Source organism: Phoca vitulina, unplaced genomic scaffold, assembly GCF_004348235.1.
Source record: "Phoca vitulina isolate PV1807 unplaced genomic scaffold, GSC_HSeal_1.0 scaffold123, whole genome shotgun sequence".
NCBI classification, from domain to species: domain Eukaryota; kingdom Metazoa; phylum Chordata; class Mammalia; order Carnivora; family Phocidae; genus Phoca; species Phoca vitulina.
This window is the reverse complement of record NW_022589826.1, coordinates 117,951-129,196: the sequence shown is the minus strand read 5'-3', so window position 1 is coordinate 129,196 and position 11,246 is coordinate 117,951. Positions and strand designations below refer to the sequence as shown.

At 43.6% G+C, this 11,246-nt stretch overlaps 1 long non-coding RNA gene across 1 annotated transcript; it reads left to right on the top strand.

Moving 5' to 3' along the window:
- Positions 1-9,016: 9,016 nt before the first annotated feature.
- LOC116628571 lies at positions 9,017-10,578 on the top strand. The gene is made up of 3 exons (XR_004298648.1): positions 9,017-9,463; positions 9,958-10,097; positions 10,230-10,578. It is a non-coding gene; the product is annotated as an uncharacterized LOC116628571 (long non-coding RNA).
- Positions 10,579-11,246: the final 668 nt, after the last annotated feature.

The window sequence follows — 11,246 nt, the reverse complement described above, 5'->3', positions numbered from 1 at the left end:
ATTTACACGTCATCTTAATGCATTATGTTTCTATTATATTGGATTGTTCAAAAACAGTGCCTGCAGGCCTGTGCTTCACTGGTTTTCTGGTTCTTCCTGTTTGGGGATCTCTTTGAGGTCACTTGCGATGATCACAGAAGGCTGACATTAGTCACCTAGGGCGGTGTTACTGCATACTTTATATATCCGTTGTATTAAAGTTTTAACTTTTCAGACTAGGATTTGGGGGGTGGGGGTTGAGGAAAATGTCTTATTTTTGTTGTTTTGCCTCCCCTCCCCATTTTTATTCCTTCAGCACCTTTCCTAACCACCCACTTATTTTCTCAGATGCCCCTCCAATCTTCAGCTTAATTTCCCCTCTTTATCTGTTCCTGCTGATAGCTGATGTGGAGAACAAAGGCAAAAGAAAAAAAAAATTAAACGTCCTTACAACTTACAGCCCACTGACAAGTACTTGAGACGGGCAGGGTGACGGTCCTCAAGGAGGTCAGCTGCCACAGTGTTAATACTTTGCTAGAAGCAAAAGGCAACCTTAGCTTGACCTTAGCCTGACCTCCAGGATCCTATAAAAAATCCCTTGGGAAACTTCCTTTCTCTCTATCCACCCAAGAGATATGTTAGCAATCATCCTTCAAGCATTGGGCCCACTGATATGCATCTGAAGGGTCTCATGACTAAGGATTTACTAGACAGTAATAAATGACCTTTTCTAACAACAGCTAGCCCCTCCAGGTCCTGGAAACCCTGCTTCCAAAATTCCTTAGAGGGGCACCTGGGTGGCTCAGTCGGTTAAGCTGACTGCCTTCGGTCCTGGGATTGAGCCCCGCATCAGGCTCCCTGCTCAGCAGGGGAGTCTGCTTCTCCCCTTCCCCCTGCTCATGGTCTCTCACTCACTCTCTCTCTCTCTCTCTCTCTCTCAAATAAATAAATAAATAAATAAATAAATAAATAAAATCTTTTTAAAAAACAAAAACAAAATTCCTTAGAGACTTATGCTATCCCTAATCCCCTCCCAACTTGAAAGTATATAATGGGTCACTCCTCACAACCCCAGTGCAGCTCTTCCTGCCCAAGAGTCCTGTCCCTGTGCTTTAATAAAACCACCTTTTTTGGGCGCCTGGGTGGCTCAGTTGGTTGAGCAACTGCCTTCGGCTCAGGTCATGATCCTGGAGTCCAGGGATCGAGTCCCACATCGGGCTCCCTGCTCGGCGGGGAGTCTGCTTTTCCCTCTGACCCTCCTCCCTCTCATGCTCTCTGTCTCCCATTCTCTCTCTCAGATAAATAAATAAAATCTTAAAAAAAAAAACAAACAAAAAAAACCCACCTTTTTGCACCAAAGACATCTCAAGAATTCTTTCATGACCATTCACTCCCAAACCCCAACATTTTCACATCAATAGCCCCCACCATTGTTTCTATCCAGTTCTCAACCCAAATCTGAAAATATTTTGTCCACCCATCAGTACCAAATCTTAGTAGTTTTTATTTGTTTTTAGGCTTTTTTTTTTCATGCAATCATTACAATGAAACAACACTAAACACCGAGAAGTTACAATGTTTCTAGAATCCTTCAAAACACTTATTTTTGTTCCTTATCTCATAGCTCTTGCCTCCCAGATGGGATGGTAACTGGAGGTAGCTGGCAACAGATTAGAAATCTGCCCTCAGTTTCTTTTTTTTACATTAAAAAAATAATTTTTTTAAAATCAAAGTTGTACACATAGGTATTTTAGAAGTAAAATAGTGTCATGACCTAAGGAAAGATTTCTCAAAAGGCACTAATGATAACAGATAAAACTGCTAAATTTGACTTCATCAAAATTTAAATCTTCTGCTCAATAAAAACACACCTTTAAGAAAGTGAAAAGAGAAGCTACAGACTGGAAAATATTTGGAATACATATTTCTGATAACTGGTATGCAGAATATGTAAAGAACACATACAACTCGATCATAAGAAGAGGAACTACCATAAGTAGGCAAAAGATTTGAGCACACACTTTACAAAAGAAGATATTTGAATGGTCCATAAGCACATGAAAAGGTACTCAACAACATATAGGAAATATAACATTGAAATCACAATAAAACATTAAAATCACTACATATCCATTAGAATTGCTAAAATTAAAATGACTGACAGCACCAAGTGCTGGTGAGTATATGAAGCAACTGGAACTCTTATTCACTGCTAGTTCGAATGTAAAATGATATGCTAGTTTGAACAACTGGAAATTTTTAATGAAGTTAAATAATGCCTGTATTATGACCCAGCAATCTCACTTCTAGGCATTTACTTAAGAGATATGAAAACATAAGGCCATAGCACCTCTATTCATAATAGACCCAAACTGGAAAAACCCAAGTGTTCATCAGTAGGAGAATAGAGAATCAAACAGTGTTATGTTCTTACAATGTATACTAATCAGAAATAAAAAGAAGCTACTGATAGATGAAAAATGTGAATGAATGTTAGAAATATTATGTTGGGGGCACCTGGCTGGCTCAGTTGGTAGAGATGTGATTCTTGATCTTGGGGTGTTGATTTCAAGCTCCACGTTGGGTGTAGAGATTACTAAAAATTTTTTTAAAAAATATTATGTTGAGGGGAGCCTGGGTGGCTCAGTCAGTTAAGTGTCTGCCTTCAGCTCAGGTCCTGGGATCCAGACCCATATTGGGCTCCCTGCTCAGCGGGGAGCCTGCTTCTCCCTCTCCCTCTGCCCTTCCCTCCCATGCATGCTTACTCTCTTTCTCAAATGAATAGATGAAATCTTTAAAAAAAATATTATGTTGAGTAAAAGTAGCCTCATATGAACATATGTTTAGGACAAGTAAAATTAATCTGTGCTGACAGAAGACAAAAAATTTCCATTGGGGTTATGGTTACATGATTGCATACATATGTAAAATGGAGCTGCACACCTGACTTGTGCATTTTATTAATAAAAATAAAAATTTAAAAAGTTAATAAAATTAGGGGTGCCCGGCTGCCTCAATCTGTAGAGCATGTGACTCTTCATCTCAGGCTGGTGAGTTCAAGCCCCATGTCGGGCACAGAGCCTACTGGAAAAAAAAATTAGTAAAATTAAATAGTACTCTCAGTTTTATGGTGTGAAAAACACCAGGCCTCACTCCTCTGTTCCCTACTAATATTTACTCCTCAGGGATAGTCACTTTAACTTGTTCCTTTTACTTTTCATATTAACTTCCATATTTATAATGTACTAACATTGCCATTTCTTGATTTTTCATGTATAGATATTCTATAATATGTATTGACTTCCTACTATGCAAAATAGCATTTAATTTTTTACACCACTACTAGAACTAGCCACACCAGGGATTAGAAGGCACATAAATTTCCTGAGTTGCTAGGTCCAACAACAACAACAGCCCCACCAAGGCACAAAAAGTTAGACTCTGCTTACTTGTACTTTTCCTATTTGTATAAGCAAGGAACATGTTTCTAATAACATCACCAGACAGAGAACCAGTTCCCAACTCGGATTCAACTGCTTGCCTCTCGAAAATCAGTACTTAAAGACAAGTGACAGTGGAAAAGAAAGCTGGCCACCTAGGAAGACAGTGGACTAATGTCTCAAAGACCATCTTCCCAGTCCAGATGAAGCCAGAGGGCTGTAAAGGGGAAGGCATGGGGAAAAGGAGGGGGGCTACATGCCAGAGAAGCAGGTGTCCAGTCTGTTACTCATCTGTAGACATGACCCTGAACAGACTTGCTGTACTCCATGGCGGCTGTTTTCAAATGCAGCCAGGCCTTATCTTCTGGGAAAGCCTGGTCCTTCACTCGTCAAGGCCAGTGGTCTGCAAATCCCGAGAAAAGTAGGTTATTTCTGCTACAGATCAAGGGACTTAGGTCAGCAAGCAAGGAGCTAATAAGCTTGAAGCAAGTTAACCCTTAAGATCAGTTGGAGTGCTGTTACGATAACACTCCAAATATTTTCCACACCTAGCGCCTCAAAGGTGTTCCCAGATTCTCCCCAGTTGTTCTGCATTTTAGTTTCAGAAGCATCACTTCATATACAGTATATGGACCAGCATAGTAATTTTCAAAAATTTTGGTCTCAGGACGCCTGGCTGGCTCAGTTGGAGGATCTTGATCTCTGGGTTGTGAGTTCGAGCCCTAAGTTGGATGTAGAGATTACTTAAAAATAAAATCTTTATTTTTTTTTAAGATTTTTTATTTATTTATTTGACAGAGAGAGACACAGCGAGAGAGGGAACACAAGCAGGGGGAGTGGGAGAGGGAGAAGCAGGCTTCCCGCGGAGCAGGGAGCCCGATGCGGGACTTGATCCCAGGATCCTGGGATCGTGACCTGAGCCGAAGGCAGATGCTTGACAACTGAGCCACCCAGGCGCCCCTCATTACATGTTAACTTAAGAAATATATCTTCTGGAATTTAATGATATCTTCCAAAACAAAAAGTTAGTGAAAGGAGTGAAATTATTTCACATTTTTGCAAATCTCTTTAATGTCTGGCTTAATAGGTGGTTGGATTCTCACACCTGCTTCCTCATTCAGTATCACTGGAGAAGTTCAAACCTCAGGACCAACAGTTGTAAAGGGCAAGTGTGGGCCATTCATTTAAGAACTGTGTTTGGAACAGTTGGAGATCTCCCCTAGCTGGCAGCTGGGCTTTGTCCTCTGCCTACAGCTTGATACCTACTTTTTAAAACAAGTGGACAGGCTCTTACCAAGAAACTGAGGCCTAAGAAAGAAGCATAGCAAAATTGGAGATGACTCTGGACCTTTAAATGGAACAGGAGGAGGAAAAAATGAAGAAAGATAGCACTGTCTGGAAGTGAAGTACATTGAAGCTCTCCACTCTGGAGAAAGAGGTTCATGTTTCGGTAATTGTGTAGGTTCGCAGCCTGTCTGCCTGCTCCCTGTTCACTCAGCCTGGAGGAAGGGCTGCCCATAGCCTATTATGTCCCGCCTGGATTGGGTCTTCCCCCTGGGGTAAGACCAGCTGCAGACGCCGCCTCCTGCCGTGGAAATTCACACTACCGACACTAACCAGCACAGGACTCCATTCTTAGATATGAGCAACACCAAGCATCAGAAGACACCTCGTAAAAATCAAGAGCAGACAATGAAAGAGAAGGGGGAGGTATAAAACACATAGAAACAACCCAGGGAACAGAAAAATGGCTTAATTGTAAATAATGCAGGGGAGGAAAAGCTTTCTCCCTTCTAGGTTCTTTGGTTGGCCTAATAATTAAATCAACTCCAGACAGATTAACTGGAGGAAAAACATTTAGGGTTGTTTATACAAGAGTTCATAAAAATATGATGCTCAAAGAAGTGACCAAAGCAGTTTTCATACCTTTTAGACAAAGAAATAATAAATTTCAGCAGAACTGAGAAGACAAAGTTTGGGCTTGGGATAGTAAATTGGTAAAGAAGTACCAAGGTTGTTTTTACAGTCTCTCAGCCCTGAATTTCCTATTTCCGGCGATAGGGACATCTCTTTACCTGCTCTACAAGGAGGGTACCTTCCACACGGGAGATTTATTTTCTGCTTTCAGGGGGACAAAGGAGGGTCAGAGTGTCCTTTTTGTACTGGCTGTTTGTTAAATAACTTTAATTCCAAATAATCAATAGCCCAAAGTGGCATATTTGGGGGCAGCCTGTCCTGAACCAGTTGGACAGAAAAGGAGATAGGGAGGTACAGTTAAGTAACATCATTTCTGTTGTAGGTTTTGTAGATACTCCTTAGCAGATTAAGAACTCTTCCTTCAATTACTTAAGTTGCTAATTTTGAAAATAATGAATGGATGTTAAATTTCATCATGTTTTCTAAAACTATTGAATGTTATATTATTTTTCTCCTTTAACATGTTAATATGAATTACATTGATTTTCTCTAGTGTTAAGTCAACCTTGCAATCCTGGAATAAATGAAACTTGGTCATAACATATGTCATCCTTTCAATATATTGGATATGATTTAATATTAATTTTTGGACTTTTGTAACTTTTGTTCATGAGTGAGACTGTCCAAGTCAGGTTTGGAATCAAAGATATGCTAGCCTCATAAAATGGGTAGAGTATAACCTAATCTTTGCATTCTGGGAAGGTTGATATAAGATAGGAATTATTTATTCTTTGAATGTTTGGTGGAACTCTCCAGTGAAACCATCTGGACCTGGAATTTTCTTTATTTTTCTTAAATTCAGTTATGCATGTAAACACCATGGGATCTTATTAACACTATCACCAATTTCGAATGTATGCCATCTTGAGAAGCTTCCTTGATTTACCCGGATGAAATACGGAGGTAAAGTAGAAATCATCAGAGCCAGCATATTTCTCCTTTGAAAGGTTGCTCTTTTCCATTACCATAATCACCATTCTCAGTTCTAGTTATCTCACTACATGACTGCAGCCCTGAGATAGTCTTTATACCTCTAGTCCATCCCAGATATGGTTATTATGTTCCTTAAGTATCATTATCATTCCCCCAATCACTGACCATGAGTGGCTCCTTATCTCTCACTAAAACAACTTTAAACTTCTTTGTCTTTTGTTTTTATTATATTTTGAAAGATTAAAAAAACAAAATATGATAAAAATTAGAATCTACATGTATATGAAGTAAAAAAAAAAAAAAGCTGACATCTCTACCTCCAAATGCTATTACCTAGAATGTTGGGAGACACTTCTCCAAGGATTTCTTCTGACAAATTTTCTTTCAGATTATCTTTTCAAAGATGTAACTCCTTTTGGATCAGATCTACTTCTTGACCAGGATAATAAAGATAATGCCTCATTCTGGGACAAGATTGGGCAAAGACTGGGTTTTCGCAAGCTTGGGGTTCCTCTGCTAGGATGCAAACCCAATGTGTGAGCAGCATCCACCTGGGCCCCTCCACATCACCCCTGTGGCCTCAGCACAAGGAAAACATGAAGCTCCTGATGTTTGTGTCATTAAATAAAATCCTTTGTTTCTGTCACAGGAGTTAGTGACTTAGTCTACCAGGATTCATGAATCTGGCACGTAAGATTGTTAGCTTGCAAATACTGTAAAGTTTTTACAATTCTTTTTTTTTTTTTTAAAGATTTTATTTATTTATTTGACAGAGACACAGTGAGAGAGGGAACACAAGCAGGGGGAGTGGGGGAGGGAGAAGCAGGCTTCCTGCTGAGCAGGGAGCCTAATGTGGGGCTCGATCCCAGGACCCTGGGATCATGACCCGAGCGGAAGGCAGACGCTTAATGACTGAGCCACCCAGGCGCCCCAAGTTTTTACAATTCTTAACATGAGAGAATTACTGTTCAGGTTGGAGTGCATCCTTTTCCTTTAGGTTCACAAGCATAACACATAATTACATATATATACACATAGTTTTCTTCCAAGAAATACGGAATACATATTGTTCTGACACTGCTTTTTCCAATGATAATTTGTCATTTTATTTTATTTTTTATTTATTTATTTATTTTAAAAGACTTTATTTATCTATTTGAGAGAGAGAATGAGAGAGAGAGAGCATGAGAGGGGGGAGGGTCAGAGGGAGAAGCAGACTCCCTGCCGAGCAGGAAGCCCAATGCGGGACTCGATCCTGTGACTCCAGGATCATGACCTGAGCCGAAGGCAGTCGCTTAACCAACTGAGCCACCCAGGCGCCCGATAATTTGTCATTTTAAATGCTGAATAGTATTTTATTTATTTTATTTTTTAAAAAAGATTTTATTTGAGAGAGTGAGAGCGCGAGAGAGCACGAGAGAGCACGAGCAAGGGGGAGAAGCAGAGGGAAAGGGAGAAGGAGAGTCAGAGAAGGGAGCCTGAAACGGGGCTCGATTCCAGGACCCCCAGTACCCAGGGATCATGACCTGAGCCCAAGGCAAATGCTTAACCAACTGAGCCAGGCACCCCCTGAATGGTATTTTATAATATGATATGGCATATGTAATTATTCCCCTATTGATAGACATGCAGATTTTTTTCCTTTCTTTCTAACATTAGCAATCCTGTCTGTGTTTACTGCCCTCTAGAATGTCCCTCTCCCTATCCCATAATCACTGTGATGCTTCCCCAGTACTCTGAAGTCAAGAATTTGTCTCATTGTTTCTTAATCACTTTAAATACTGGTCTGTTATTCGAATAACATGTCTCTCTTCTCAGGACGTTATCAATCTATTTATTGCATTCTATTTTATATTACCTGCTTTTGTTGCATCTGCTCTTTAAATAGAGTATAAGCTTCCTCATCTAATATTTATTCTGAGCTCTCTCTCCCACTTCCAGTATGTAGTGGCCCTTAAAATATGCAGATGTGTCAGACATTTCAGACAGGAAAAAAATGGTTTGATTTGTTTTGTCAACTAGTGAAATTTAGTCAATCTGATTCACCTCCCCTTTCTCTTCCTTCTGCTGAGATCTGTCCTTACTCATCCAGGTAACTACTTCTCAAGAGCCTACGTGTGCCAGGTGCCAAGTTTGGGGAGAGTGCTGAGATGAGCACCTGTATGAAGCTCCCAATGACCACAGCCTTTTTCATTCTTCATGGTTTGTCTCTTACTTAAGTCCTGCACTTTACTTTTATGGGGAAACTAAAATAATTTCGCCTCTGCCCTTCTAGGTTTTTGGCTGAGATCCCCCCCAACACCCAATAAAACGACAGGTTAACAGGAGAAAACCCGTTTAGTAACAGGTGAACCTCCTGCACACACGGGGAGATCCAGGCAGACTGAGTGACTCCTTGGAAGGACCCAAGCCACCGCCTTAAATATAACGTCCACCTCTGAGCAAATGAAGATTTTTGGGTTTGGGGAGCCCCGGGAGGTTGCCCGGTGAAGCACAGTAAAGAACAAGGAGGTTGTCATGCAGATTTGTTGTTACCCTCTCAGTAACAAGGAGTTTCTGGAGGTTTGGAGTCCTTCCTTCTCTTCCTGGGGAGACACCTGACAAATGGAGATTTCCCTTACAAATGTAAATGTTTCCTACAAAGGGGTAAAATTTACATGGTTTTCAGAGCTCCTGTCCTGCTTGTTTTACAAAAATAATCAGCCTAAACTATCCTATATCAAAGAGGCATATTTGGGGGTGGCATATTTTGCTCCCCTTCATGTTCTTCCGGATGAGAGGTTGCGGGGCGCGGAGGCCTGTCCCCACGGTCACTCTCGGGCATCCTGTGGAATCCTGGAGCTTTGCCCAGCCCCGCGGTCGAGGGACTTTACGGGAACGTACCCTGCCGCCTGACAGGGCCTCCGGGAGGCCCCCGGACCAGCTTCCCCCGCTCGCCTCTTTCAGGCGGGAACCCCGTGTTTCTGGCCCGGGGGAAGGCCGGACCGCTTTCCCCGCGCTCTCACGACTGCCCGGCACTTCCGGTTGCTGGCTGCTAACGGTTCCGGAGCGGCCGGCGGCAGGGCCGGCGCCGGCGGACGGCGTGGCTGGCTGGCCGCCCGGGCTCGGACAGCTGCGGGCGAGAGGGGCTGGCGGTGAGTGGCGGGGCGGGCCGGGGCGGTCTCCGTCGCTGGGCAGGCGCTGCGGCCAGGTTGGGACCGTGCTGAGGCCTTTAGGGAGCGGTGCGAAGGACGGACTAGCTGGGAAGCGCTCAGGGCGGCGACGGCGCCGGGAAGCGTGGAGATGGGAGACCCGTGAGCTGCTGGCGGCGGCTCTGAGGGGACGGCGTGCGGGCCGGGACCCCGCGGGGCGCTCCGCCGGGGCGGGACGCCACCCGCTTCTTCCAGTGTCTTCGGAGTCTCTGTGCAGAGACGCCCGGCGGGGTCCCCGGCGCGCGGCGGGCTCTCGTGCTGCGGGGCTCCCCGGGGCTCCCCGGGTCCCGGCGCGGCGCTGGCGGCCGCGGTGCTCCTCCGGTCCTTCTGTGTCTTCCGTTCCTGTTTGCTCTTCCTTGGTGCTGGTCGTACTTGTTTCCCCGGCTGTAGGGTGGGCTTGTACGAGCGGAGATCTTTATTTTTTACTGCGTTTCCAGGCGCCCCCTCCAGGGCCTCGGAATCGGTATTTTGCCCCCCGAAGAGAGTCAGCCTGGCCCTGGTTTCCTGCCCGGATGTCTTGGGTTTTACTGGTTGGAGCTAAAGAGGAACAGACTTTCACGGCCGGCTGTTCTGTTGGGTACGGATTCCTCAGCTCTCCTGAGTGTGTCTGTACGACCACCTGTGCGGTTGGCTTTTTTAAGGTTTTGACTCAACCCATGCCGGCCCCCCTTCTGTTTTCTGCATCTATGTAGTTTTTTCTTTTTTGTAGAGTCCACATATAAGAGAGACCGTGTAGTTGTTGTTTTTAAGTAACCTCTGTAGCCACCGTGGGGTGGAGCTCGCCGCCCCGAGATGATCTGCAGCTCCTGTGACCGAGCCCGCCGGGCGCCCCAGGAGAGGTCACACAGTATTTGTCTTTCTCTGACTTACTTTGCTTAGCATAATGCCCTCAAGTTCCATCCATGTTGTCACAAATGGCGAGATTTCATTAAAAAAAAAAAGCTGAGTAATACTCCGATGTATATACCACGATTTCTTTATCCATGCGCCCATCCCCGGACACTTAGGTTGTTTCCATAGCCTGGCTGTCCTGATAATGCTGCAGTGAACATGCGGCCACTTACATCCTTGTCAGTGGTTTTTTTTTCCTTTGGATAAATACCCCGAAGTGGAATTGCAGGATCATGTACTTCTATTTTTAGTTTTTTGAGGAACGTCACACTGCTTTCCACAGTGGTGCACCGTTTCGCTTTCCCACCAACAGTGTATGAGGGCTCCCTTTTCTCCACATCTTCATCAACACTTGTTATTTCTTGTCTTTTTGGTAATAGCCGTTCTCACTGGTGTGAGGGGATGTCTCCCTTTACTGTAACGTAGGCTTATAAGGGCAGAGATCTTACCTTGTTCCCTGCTGTGTCCTCAGGACCTAGAACGGGGCTTGGAACTGAAGGGGGGGAAAAATTATTACTGTACCTTCGTGGTCTCACAGTTGGACTAAGAATCAAATTTACTGGAGACAGATTAACAGGAGAAAAGACCAGACGGAAGCCCAATAATGAACTTAAGACCTAAAGAAATGACCAAAGCAGGTGGTTTTTATACTTTTCAGACAGGAGACAATAGATCTGTGAGGATTTGACAGGACAAGGAAAACTTAACTTTGGGAGGTTCAATTAGTAAGGAATTCTAAACAGAAGTTGGGCTGGGGTGGTGAACTAGTAAACAGTAACACGGGGTGTTTATACGGCCTCCTGGGCTTTAGATTTCCTCTCTCTGGTGGTAAAGA